The sequence below is a fragment of the Portunus trituberculatus genome, chromosome 13 (assembly GCF_017591435.1).
Source record: "Portunus trituberculatus isolate SZX2019 chromosome 13, ASM1759143v1, whole genome shotgun sequence".
Classification (NCBI taxonomy): domain Eukaryota; kingdom Metazoa; phylum Arthropoda; class Malacostraca; order Decapoda; family Portunidae; genus Portunus; species Portunus trituberculatus.
In genome coordinates this window covers 4,375,328-4,388,819 of record NC_059267.1, presented here as the reverse complement: position 1 = coordinate 4,388,819, position 13,492 = coordinate 4,375,328, and the positions used below count along the sequence as shown (strand labels likewise).

The 13,492-nt window shown below is 39.6% G+C and overlaps 1 protein-coding gene across 2 annotated transcripts in view; it reads right to left on the bottom strand.

Moving 5' to 3' along the window:
• LOC123503287 (paired box protein Pax-6-like) overlaps positions 1-7,729 on the bottom strand; it is a 95,722-nt gene extending 87,993 nt beyond the window's left edge. For both annotated transcript variants that reach the window (XM_045252931.1, XM_045252932.1), the window contains exon 1: positions 7,100-7,729. The gene's annotated coding sequence lies outside the window, so the exon portion shown is untranslated. The remainder of the gene's footprint in view (positions 1-7,099) is intronic.
• Positions 7,730-13,492: the final 5,763 nt, after the last annotated feature.

Here is a 13,492-nt window from a genome sequence, read left to right as displayed (position 1 = left end):
GTGTGTGTGTGTGTGTGTGTGTGTGTGTGTGTGTGTGTGTGTGTGTGTGTGTGTTTACCTATCTGTCTATCTATCTGCGTAATATCTATAAATACTCTTGACTTTTTGCTTTCTTTTCTGCTGTTTCCAATAATGACGAAAAAAAAAAATTAAGAAAAACCTAGTGAAGATTTTTTTTGTACTTCTTTGAGGACGGAAAAAAAAAAAATGAAAAACCTATGACATATTTATTTACTTGCTTTATCTATTTATCTATTCATTATCTTTTATTATTTTATTATTATTTTATTTTTTTACTTCTTTACTGTTCGTAAATCTATAGTTTCAGGAAAGAACTATCCAATAAACCACTATTCTCACCACTATACTATGTGCTTGCGTGAGTGAGTGCCATGGAAGATACACAGACACGTTGTACACTTTGCAGGAACACCTAACAGATACACATGTAATTCAGAACACACTCAAAACTAGCTTTTTAATTCACAATATTATCAGTGTCGTTATTTTCTCATTTCTGCATTGAAGCGACTGAAATTATGTACACCTGCTTTGGGTATCATTTAATGAGGAAACTTATCATTACTACTATTAATCTTATCATTATTACTATCATAACTGACTGCCAGAACACATTTCACCCCGATACAGATAAACAAACACAAACGAAAACAAAGAAAGGCAGACAGTTGACACAAATACCACACAAACAAACATACAAACTCCATAGACAATTTTGGACATACTTCACTCCGACAAATACAAGCATAAAGGAACACAAAGAAAGACGAACAGCTGACAAACACTATCTTAACCCCTTCAGTACCATGCCGTGTTTTCATATTCATTCTACTTACTATTTAGCGATTTTATGCAGCTTTAGAAATTTATGTCAGGATTGAAATAGTAAAGACTCTGGGCATTAATCTTTTCACCTCCACAAACCTTTCCTAATGCAAATGAAATCATCTAATCATACCAAAAACTCAATGTAAAAATGCGCCTCAGTATTCAACCCCTTCAGTACCTTGACGTGTTTCCATATCAATTCTGCTTAGTATGTGGTGATTTTTATACAGCTTCAGAAACACGTGTGAGGATTAAAATAGTAAAGACTCGGGCCATTAAGCTTCCAACCTCCATAGACCTTTCCTAATGTCAATAAAATGGTCTAATCACACCTAAAATCTCAAGGCAAAAATGGTCTTAGTACTGAAGGTTTATAGAGGTTAAAACTTCGATACATTCATTCATATGAGCAACTTGCGTATTTGAAACCATTAACCATACACATACTCAGAAACGAACCGCTTTTCATACACTCGGTTCTCACGTGTCACCACATATACCACCTCTTCAATATGCGGTAGTGACCATTAACCCCTTCAGTACCACGACGCGTTTCCATATTCATTCTGTTTATTATTTGATCTTATACAGCTTCAGAAACTTATGTGGGGGATTGAAATAGTGAAGACTGTGACCATTAATCTTCACACCTCCACAGACCCTTCCTAATGTCAATAAAATGGTCTAATCATACACAAATCTCACGGCGAAAATGTGTTCCAGCATTGAAAAGGCTAAAAGTACTGCTGTGTATTTATATATGATACTTTTAGCGCTACTTATCCAGTCACTATTATGAATTCACACAGCACCCCTTCAATATGCGGCAGTGTACAGGAGTATTAAGAGTAATGATGTGTGTATTTACATGTGATAGTTTCATCGCTATCTATCTACTCTATTACTAACCCGTGCATGTCATTATCTTTAGTGCTTTAGTTGATTTATTTGTAATTCATTTATGTGTTTATTTATCTATTTGTTTATTATATTTGCTTTTATTTACTTTTGCTATGTCTATATAATTTGTTTCTCATTAATTTTCATTAGTGATGTCTGATCTATTCTTAATTCTACATTTTTCTTATTTTATTACATTTGTTTTTAATTTTTTTACTTTCATCTACGTATATATTTCTCATCCATTAATGTTTTCAAGTTTACGTATCTGTTTATCCTTTTTTATTATTACTTTCTTTATTATTGAATTAGCTTCGTAGGTACATGTACAATTTATTCATGCTGTTACATTTTCTTTTCCACACGAGTTCAGAAGAATAACACACACACACACACACACACACACACACACACACACACACACATGCACACCTGGCGGGCGTCCGGAATGATTGTAAATAACATATACTTGTAATTTCACACACCTGTAATCAGCAGGAACAGTCACTAAGACACCTGCTGACATTCTCTCTCTCTCTCTCTCTCTCTCTCTCTCTCTCTCTCTCTCTCTCTCTCTCTCTCTCTCTTGTTTATGGTTTTGTCGTACTTGTTTTGTTATTACTGATTCTTTACGATTCTCTCTCTCTCTCTCTCTCTCTCTCTCTCTCTCTCTCTCACCACAGAAAACGGAACGAGCACGATGTGATTTACTACCACACAAATACCAGGACACAAACAAGAGTCTTCACCGCCACATCGCCTTCCTACCTTCTAATGCTAATTCTCGTACACGCGATACGATACATGTACAAATTCTCTCATTAGTAGTATATATTTTTTTCTTTTTAATTAACGCAGAGCAACAGTCGGGTTCTTCCTTGATTTAGTTATTTTATGAGTGAAGAATGACGGTCGCAGAAAGAAGAGGGAAAAAATATATAAAAAAAACCTCGGTATTTTGTATCTTTCGGAAAATACGAATTCGCAAACCATTATAACAGCCACGATAATGATAATAATAGTAATAATAATAATGATAATAATAATAATAATAATAATAATAATAATAATAATAATAATAATAATAATAATGATAATCAGAAAAGTTTAAAATCCACACCAATTCAGTTTCGGCAATAATCTATGTAGCAATGGCAAGGTTTTTATATTTCTTGTCACGGAAGAACACAACAATGGACTGAAATACGAGAACACTTTGTCTTTAACCCCTTCAGTACTGGAACGCATTTTTACCATGAGTTTTGGGTACGATTATACGATTTTATTTACATTAGTCTATGGAGGTCATAAGATTAATGGCCAAAGTCTTCACCAGTTTAATTCTCCATATAAGTTTTTGAAGCAGTATAAAATCACCAAGTACTAAGCAGAATGAATAAGAAAACGCGTCCTGGTACTGAAGTGGTTAACCGTCTTTCCATTTTCTATTGAGGTGCGAATGACAAAGCAGAGGACCAGATCAGCTTTTTGGACGCGGTGAGTGTAATTAAAGGACAAAAATAGAGAGAGAGTAAATAAAAGTGTTTCTGTAATGGAGGAACACACAGTAGTAATGGTTTCAGTATACTTCCTAAAATACATCATTAAATACACACCTATACTTAACCCTTCCTTTTATCTTCAATTAGATACATATATACAATCTCTACACGAAACCTTAGTCCAATGATTCTATTCTCTTTCCTATTTTCGTTTAAAGGCATGAGACACCAAAAATACAATGTCATTTTCATCTTCTCTTCGTTCATTTACTTATATTCTTCCTTTATCTTCATTTAGAAACGTGTATTCAATCTCTATATACGAAAACTTTACAGCCCTTCTTTCCAGTGTCTTCCCTATACCTTCATTAGCAAAGTATATAAAGACACGGGACTCAATACACTATCATCTTCAACCTCTTCTCTATCTTCACTTCAAAAGGCATATATAAACTCCACTCGAAAATCCAATCCCATCACTTTTCCCTCTACACTATCATTATCTAATAAGGCACACAGTCATTTCAACACCCAAAATACACCTTCAGACTCTTCCTGATCTTAATTTAGTCACATATATATGGCCAAAATAATACTCCCATCATTTAATTTTCTTCGCTATCTTCATTTAGACAGGGATGATGTCAGCGAAGAGGGCAGATATTATTTTCATCCACTTTCCGCATCTTCATCTTAGCGTGGCGTGCCATTATTGCATTACAGAAGATGTACGGAGATCCCGCGCCATAGTGTGACAAAGAGGGAATGATGGGAATGTCATGGAAGAGTTGGGATGTTACAGGATACTTTATAAGAATGAAATAGAGGAATTGCTGGTGTTCTCTCTCTCTCTCTCTCTCTCTCTCTCTCTCTCTCTCTAAGTACGTGCAGAAAAATGGTAAAAAAAAAAGTAATGATTTGTTGAATAGAAACTTGAGTAGATTTTCACTACGCTGCATGTAAAGTATTGTAGGGAACTTCCGTCTCTCTCTCTCTCTCTCTCTCTCTCTCTCTCTCTCTCTCTCTCTCTCTCTCTCTCTCTCTCTCTCTCTCTCTCGTTCTTTTTCCTTTTACCCGTTTCTTGTTGCGGTATTATGAAGATTACGTCAAATTCAACGCTCCAATATTACTAACAACAACAACAACTTCTACTACTATAATAATAATGCATAGGTCATTTCTACTACTACTGCTACTACTACTACTACTACTACTACTACTACAATGACAATAACAATGCATGCGTGAATGGGAAGGGCTCCATACAATGCCGTATTGAACTGATTTAAAGTAAAAATGTAAATGTAAAAATAGAAAATAAGAAAAATACATATTCAAAGGAAGCGCGGAATGTTTTGTTACTTGAGAGAGAGAGAGAGAGAGAGAGAGAGAGAGAGAGAGAGAGAGAGAGAGAGAGAGAGAGAGTACTACCTGTGTATATGCTACCCTATTTATCTTGTTTACTTATTCACAACACAAAACAAGAGAGCGGATTAATTTTACTCATTTTTTTTTTTACAATGCATAATAAACAAGACCGAACAAGAACAACAACAATTAGCGCTGCACAGAGATTAACCTTTTCCGCTTTATGCAATTCACGGCAAGTCTATTTCGTCAGTTAACATTATCTAACTTCATTACACCAAAATAGAGAAAAATATCAACTTTATGAACACTTACAATAGTGAGGAGAATATCAGATGAGCGTTATATAGATTAATTTTTCCTCAATTCATCGTTCTTTTAATTATTTGACATTATATACTTACTAAGACGAAACGAGACCATATTGACTTTTTATTAACTTTTACAATGAATAAAAAAGAGAATATCCACGATGAGTGTTATGGAGATTATTTTTCATTCAATTCACCGTTCTATTCATTATTTGACATATATATTTACTAAGGCGAAACAAGACCATATTAACTTTTATTCACTTTGACAATGAATAATCAGGCGAATGATCATCAGTGTTGCATAGAGATTATTTTTTTTACTCAATTCACCGTTCTATTCATTATTCAACATTATATATTTACTAAAGCGAAACGAGACATTAACTTTCTATTCACTTTTGATAATGAATAATGAAGAGAATACCCGATCAGCGTTGCGAGGATTACTTTTCACTCACTTCTTTCTATTCATTATTCAACATTATATATTTACTAAAGCGAAACGAGACCACATTAACTTTCTATTCACTTTTGACAATGAATAATGAAGCCAATACCCGATCAACGCTGCACAGAGATTACTTTTTCACTCATTTCACCGTGGATCTATCAATTATTCAACATTATATATTTACTATGACAAAACGAGACCACATTAACTTTTGATTCACTTTGACAATGAATGATGAAGCGAATCACCATCAGCGTTGCATAAAGATTACTTTTTCCATTCAGTTTATCTTTTTATTCATTATTCAACATTATACACTTACTAAGACGAAACAACGAGACCACATTAACTCCTTCAGTACCATAACGCGTTTTCATATTCATTCTGGTTACTATTTGGTGATTTTATACAGCTTCAGAAACTCATGTGGGTATTAAAATAGTGAAGACTGTGGCCTTTAATCCTCTAACTTCCATAGACAGTTCATAATGTAAATAAAATCGTCTAATCACACCCAAAACTCATGATAAAAATGCGTCCCAGTACTGAAAGGGTTAACTCTCATTCACGTTCGACAATGAAGAGTGAAGAGAACACCTGCAATCAACCCGTGAAGAGATTAACCTTATTCATTTGACTCAGTTTAATTTTGTCTTCTATTCATTATTCATCACCACGTCCTCGAACTGCCGCCCCCGCAATCAATGGTCAACTCTCGCGTGCAAACAAACATACGATATATACAAACGAACAAATAAACGCGATACTACTTGATTTTATTAATGATTGAAATGGTTACTTTATATGTGTGTATGTGTGTGTAACTTTGTGACTGTGTGCGCGTAAAATAAAGTGTTGTGTGTGTGCATGTGTGCGTAAATAAAAACCTACATGATGAGTGTGCACAAAACTAGACAGCAATTTGTGTGTGTGTGTGTGTGTGTGTGTGTGTGTGTGTGTGTGTGTGTGTGTGTGTGTGTGTGTGTGTGTGTGTGTGTGTGTGTCTGTGTGTGTGTGTATGTGATCGGGTAATGTTGAGCCAAATTTGTGTATGTAAAAGTAATTGCACGCCCATATACGTATTCTGAATCCTCATACGTGAATCACCATGAACATATACTCAATCTGAAGCTGTGTACGTAAGCTAGCACTTATTCTGCAGCTGTTTACTTATCTCTAATTACTTGAGTACGTATTTTGAAGCTGGGTACATAAATTACTAATCATATGCACGTCAGTTAAAGCTGTGTATGCGTATGTGTGTGTGTGTGTGTGTGTGTGTGTGTGTGTGTGTGTGTGTGTGTGTGTGTGTGTGTGTGTGTGTGAGAGTGCACAAGTGTGAAGCAACATACACTCAGTGAATAATTAGAAAAAGAATAAACAAAAATTGAAAGCAAATGAATTATGAAAAATGAATAAGCAGCAAATTAAGGAAAACATCGATGAAGAATAGCGATGACAGAGAACAGACGGAGCGATAGACAGACAGACAGACAGGTAAACAGACAGACGTGGAAGTGACAGTGAGAGGAAAGACAGGAGAGAATCAAACAGACAGATAAAACACTGCCTTATTCAATTCAAATAAATATCTAATACACAAACAAAATAATAAAACAAGACCAAAGCATCAAGAAAATAATGAAAGGAATATACAGTTACTTGTGTCACGACAGAGCAAGGTTGTGGTGACGGTGACAATGATGGCGCCTTACCCGAATGGTGACAGTGGTGACGGGGATGCTGGAGTGGCGGTGACGGCGGCGGCGGCGGCAGTAGCGGCGGCCCTCAGCTCAGCCTCCTCCGTGAGCGTCGCTTCCTCGCTGAATCCACTGTGCAAGGTTAAGTTTGAGTGTATAATTTTCTCTATCTTAACTTCACGCGGCGCTAATCTCTACGCGACACACTGTTCAGCATCAACCTTCCTCTCTTTTCAATTCAATCACGCGGAAGTTTGCTATTCTGGTGTGTGTGTGTGTGTGTGAGGAAACAGGTGCTCTTTCCTATGATTTTTCCTGAAGCGCGGGAGTTTCCAAGCAGTGGTATAGAGGGACAGGCGGGCCGGAGTAGCAGCGTGGCGGTACTGCGCGTTATAACCACGTGACGGGCGGACCACTCATCGCTCACCGCCACCCACTGACTGTCTGATCCCCCGGGACCGACGCTAAACCGTAGGCTCCGTCCACACAACTAAATGAGCCTTCCTGGACCAGTATTTACCGTCCTCGCCCCATATATCGACAGCCAACTTGCCCTCCTCGTGTTGCCTCCGCTCAGCTCCGCTACTCACTCGCACTCTATCAATGAACTCCGCCGCTAATGCCACCCAAGCGTGTACTCCTCAATGGGCGATGCAAATTCAAAGTCTGGAAGTAATTACGTGAGATATGTGAATATAAGTACACCTTCAGATTTGAGTGACGGGCGAGACGCGGCAACTCAGGAGACGGCCCAGCGTGTCGCCCCTCGAGCCGCCGCCAGCCAATTAGAACGCTTCACTGGGAGTAATGAACCAATAAAATCACGCTTCACTTCAGCGGGCCGTGACGTCACAGAGCAGCAATGGCGCGCACTGGACGAGGGGAAAAGGTGGCGGCGTGTGGCATCTGTAGCGGCGGCCTTCTCCCAGATTTTTGTGTTTGGCGGCAGCTTATTTGTGTCTCCTCTACACGTCACGGAATTTGAATGTTTCCCAGCTGTCATTCCACGCGGCCGAGGACTTGAGGACCTTCTATGGGCTGCCACTGAAACCACCAACACTTAAAAGGTCCCTAAAGTCCCCAGGTCCCATTATCCTCCCTTCCTTGGGTCTTGTTGACACTAAACCGCCTCTCAGGAAGCCAATGGAATGTGAAGAAACACGAATTAAAGCATGCTGGACTCGCGGGCTTGTATGATCGCCCACTCGGGGACATACATCATTAAGTACCTAATTTGGTGAGGGCGCGGCCACCTCCTCACCATCACCGCGTCACCTGGGAGGCACGGGGCGTTTTAAGGGGCAACGCACTCTGAAATTTACTTAACGTGGCGTACAAAGGAGGCGAGAGGACGGATGATACGCCGCAAATTTACTGTGTGGAGTCAAGGGCGTGGGTAAATAAACACCTCTATGCCTCCACGCCTCTACGCCCACACTCTAAGGCGGCGGTGGTGATGGTGGTGGTGATGGTGAGGGAAGAGATGTAGGAAGGCCACTTGTTCTTATAATTGTTCTTAGTAGTACCTGTGTTGTACAAGAGTGTGAGTAAATGCAGGACTATTTGGTGGTGGTGGTGGTGGTGGTTTGCCCGCGTACAACTTTCTCTTACTTTTCCTTTTTTTATGTTTTCCTTCGGTAGATTCGTTGGTTGCGCAAAAGAAACGAAAAAGAGTTTGCTGTTAACTTTCTCTGTACTCTTGTTGCTGTTATCGTTGTAGTTCTTGTCCTAGCTGTTATTTTTGGGCGATGTTACAGCAATGATCACTGTAGTTACATCAACAGCAGTAATATCCAAAACAGCAACACTGATGACGGTGGATAGCGATGACAATTTCGCTGATTACAGTAATAAAACTCATCAAACACGAGGCTCTCTTTGTGCACGAAGGAAAATGACCATGTCTGAACCAACTAGTAACAAGTAATGGCTGGGTCTGACTATACAAGACCTTCTCATCACCTCAACACCGACGCAACACACCCTATGCATGAACCCAACACCCCACACCCCAAACACACCCATTAGCCCTTTGCCCCCATAAACTTCAGTCCCCGAGGCCCCAAACCAGAAACCCAAGTCCTGCCACGCTCCTCAGCCTTCATAATCCCCTAATCCGTCCTCCAATCCCCGTCCCAGCACCATATGACCCCGTTGTCGCGGAGCTTCAATCAATCAATCAGCCCCCGACACTCCCAGCCCTGCACACCCTGGCACAAGTCATCCGTATCACTCTGAGTCACTCTAAAATGGAAATATTCATGCTCGTATACTAAATGGGGCCTTTTTTTTTCAGTGGGTCTTCTCTCTCTCTCTCTCTCTCTCTCTTACAAATAAATAGGCGTTGTCATCCTTCACATTACAATTATCAAAACAAAGAGTAACCAGCACACTTACCTTAGCACCAAGTCTAGGAGGAACCATATTCAGCACCACCACCAGTACCACCTCCGGAACCTCTCGCACCACCCCACGTGACTACCTGAAGAGAGGCAAGGCACTAAAGACACTGGTGCGTCCTAAGCCATATTACTCTCTACTATTCACTACATGTACTAACTAGAGCTCCCTATCTTCTGTATTTCCAACCTCCTATGACTATTTGAGAAGGTGGTTTCAAGACATTTATCCCTTTTTTCTGGCTAACTCTCTCAGACCTGCAAGGGGACTGGTAACAAAGTGGGTCTATTTTTTCGTTTTATGTTGCCCAGCTTTCCCATCTTACATAAAAAAAGAATGCTCAGAAAAGGATGGATAGGTTAACCACTAGTGTCACTTTACGGGTGTAGATGTAACAAACTAAGAGAAAGATGTAGATGGAGAAATGCTATAAATGAAAACTAGTAAAGGAAACAAAGAAAAAAAAATGATGTTGAGTGTGGAAGAAGAGGGAATAACAGCGGAGGAGCATAACCCAGAGGAACACCACGGAGAGGAAACAAATACAGCGGAGATGAATACAGAAACTTACTCATTTGATATCTGACCACGAGTAAAGACATAGGTGTGTGTGTGTGTGTGTGTGTGTGTGTGTGTGTGTGTGTGTGTGTGTGTGTGTGTGTGTGTGTGTGTGTGTGTGTGGGGTAGGAATAAACGCGAAGACAGTTACAATACAAAGCTTACGGATACGGCTCATACGGATACCGCTATGTGGACAAACAGCGAGAGAGAGAGAGAGAGAGAGAGAGAGAGAGAGAGAGAGAGAGAGAGAGAGAGAGAGAGAGAGAGAGAGAGAGAGCGTATGGAGGAATAAAGACGCGTAGATATTGAAAAGGGAGAGGAACTAGGAGGGGTGAATGTGGATGAAGGGAGAAGGAGAAGGAGGAGGAGGAGGAGGAGGAGGAGGAGGAGGAGGAGGAGGAGGAGGAGGAGGAGGCGTCTCAGTCAGCTTCCAGGAGGTGGGTTTGGCGTGATAGGCCCGTTGCCAACACTCTTATCAGATGATATAAACTCAAGGTATTTACTGGTCTTTCCTCCTCTCTCCTCTTTCCTCTCTCCTCTGCCTCCCTTTCTCCTCCTCCTCCTCCTCCTCCTTCTCCTCCTCGTCTACCTTTTCCTCCATTTTGTCTACTTTCCTTCTCTTTTCCTCTTCTATTCTCTTTTTATTATTTTTTCTGCTTTTCCTTCTCTCTTTCCTCTTTTCCATAGTTTTCTCTGTTTTTTTCCATTTCTTTCCTCTTCTTTCTTTCTTCTTTTCTTCCATTTCTCTGTTTCGCCTTTTCTTTTTCCCATTTTCCTTCGTTTTCTCTGCTTTTACGTTCCTTTCCTCTTCTTTCCTCTTTCTTTTCCTCCATTTCTATTTCGACTTTTTTTTTCCTCCTCCTTTTCCATTTTCCTTCGTTTTCTTTGCTTTTACATTTCCTTTTCCTATTTCCTTCTTTCTTCTTCTTTTCCTTTCCTTTCTCGTGTTTTTCCCTTCCTTTCTCCATTTTCTTTCCGTTCTTTCTTCATCTCTTTTTTCACTTTTCAATTTTTCATCTTCCTCTTTCTCCTCCTTCGCCTTCTCCTCTCGGTTTTTGTCCTCATTTTATCCTTCCTTTCTTTATTTTTTCTCCTCTTTCTTTATTTCTTGCCTTCTTTTCTTCTTTCTCCTCATATTCTCTTTGTTCCAACTCCTCCTGGCTGTCTTCTTCTTCTTCTTCTTCTTCTTCTTCTTCTTCTTCTCCCTTCTTCAAATAATTCCTATTCCTTTCATTTTTTTTCTTTTTCTTTTACTTCATCATTATTTATGTTTATTGGTGTTCTTCTTTTTATTGTTCCTTCTTCAATTCATCTTCTTCATCTTCATTCTTTCTTTCGTTATTTTTTTTTTCTCTCTTTCGTTTCTCTATCTTTCATTCTTCTTATTCCTTCCTTCTCTTTTTTCTTTCTTTTAGTCTTTTTTTCTCCTCTTCCTCCTCCTCCTCCTCCTCCTCCTCCTTCTTCTTCCTTCCTCTTCCTCTTGTCCTTATGTTCCTTCCAACTTTTATTTATCTCCTTCGATTCTTACCTTTTCTATTTATCACTTCTACTTCCTCTCTCCTTTCTTTTATCATTGCACAGTTACTCTCTCTCTCTCTCTCTCTCTCTCTCTCTCTCTCTCTCTCTCTCTCTCATTCATCCTTTCTTTCCACGCCTTTTTCTTCTTATTCATCATCTTCTTGTGTCTATTCCTCTCCTCCCTTCTTTTTATTCTTCTCCTTCATATTATTGCTTCCTCCTTTCTCTCTCTCTGTTTTTGAGTGTTTAATAATCTTCTTTTTCTTCTCCCTTCACGTTTATTTCTTCTTATTCTTATTCTCCTTCCTTCTTTCTCCTTACTACTCAGAGATCGTGTGAAATACTCTCCATTTTTCTTCTATTTCCTCTTCCACACCATCTCTTTATTCGTGTGAGATTTTCAGCGTCTTTCTCTCTCTCTCTCTCTCTCTCTCTCTCTCTCTCTCTCTCTCTCTGATTCTCCTTTAATGGCGTTTTGTTGGGCAAAGTTTTGTGCTTATGATTCTGAGTTTGCTTTTTATCCTTTCTTTTCTCTCTCTCTCTCTCTCTCTCTCTCTCTCTCTCTCTCTCTCTCTCTCTCTCTCTCTCTCTCTTTATCATCGTTTGTAGTGCTTCTGTGTCTTTATCATTTATCATTATTATCATTGTCACTATCATCATTGTCATTACTTTCATCATTACCTTTTCGTTTCCCACCGCGATGAGAGAAAGAAAGGCCATGAAAGATAGGGAGATATGCAGCATTTTATCTCAACACTACTACAAATTACCATCATTATACTGCCACTGTCACTATGAAGATCGCTATCAATGTTCCTTCACCACTACTACTACTACTACTACTACTACTACTACTACTGCAAAACTACTACTACTACTACTATTAGTATTACTCTGTCATTGCTATAAACACACACACACACACACACACACACACACACACACACACACACACACAGAGAGAGAGAGAGAGAGAGAGAGAGAGAGAGAGAGAGAGAGAGAGAGAGAGAGAGAGAGAGAGAGAGAGAGAGAGAGAGAGAGAGAGAGAGAGAGAGAGAGAGAGAGAGAGAGAGAGAGAACACCCATTGCTCGCCTACTCTTCATTCTTCAATCTCTACACCTTTACCTCCTCCTCCTCCTCCTCCTCCTCCTCCTCCTCCTCCCCTAACACACACACACCCAACCATCAATAACCAGAAGTAGACAAGAACAGGGACCCTTACATTTATACTGACGTTGAGGAAAACTCCAGTTAGGATAAAAGCCACTCTCTCTCTCTCTCTCTCTCTCTCTCTCTCTCTGGTCCCCGCCCCACCTTCACCTATCTATTGTGCCTTTTACTGACACTGTAACGGTTGTCCACCTTAAACACCCCCTCATGTCTACCTGCTACCTCCTCCTCCTCCTCCTCCTCCTCCTCCTCCTCCTCCTCCTCCTCCACTTCACGTGTTTACAAATTGTTCTACTTATTGTAAATTCATGTTTCGTTTTCTTCTTGTTTTTTTTTTTTTTTTATAAAGAGGTTTTTTTTCTTGTTTTCTTTTTTCTACTTATTTTCGTCTTCTTCTTCTTCTTTTTCAATCAAGGAGTTAATTTATCACTCAATCAATTAATCTTCCCTTCCATTTAATTTATTTCTCTCTCTCTCTCTCTCTCTCTCTCTCTGATAACTTTTTTCCCCCTCGTCTGTCTATCATTTCTTTGCTTCCTCTTCCTCCTCATTTTCCAGCTATCATCTCTTCTTCCTTCCTCCTCCTCCTCCTCCTCCTCCTCCTCCTGTGGTACCCTTTCCCCACATAGCATCCGTCAGTCTTTCCCTCTCTCTTTCCCTCTCCCTCTCCCTCTCTCTCTCTCCCATCTATCATTCCTTCTCATTTGCGGTCTCCCAGGAGCTAATCTGTCCTGACCAATGACAACGACGGACGACCA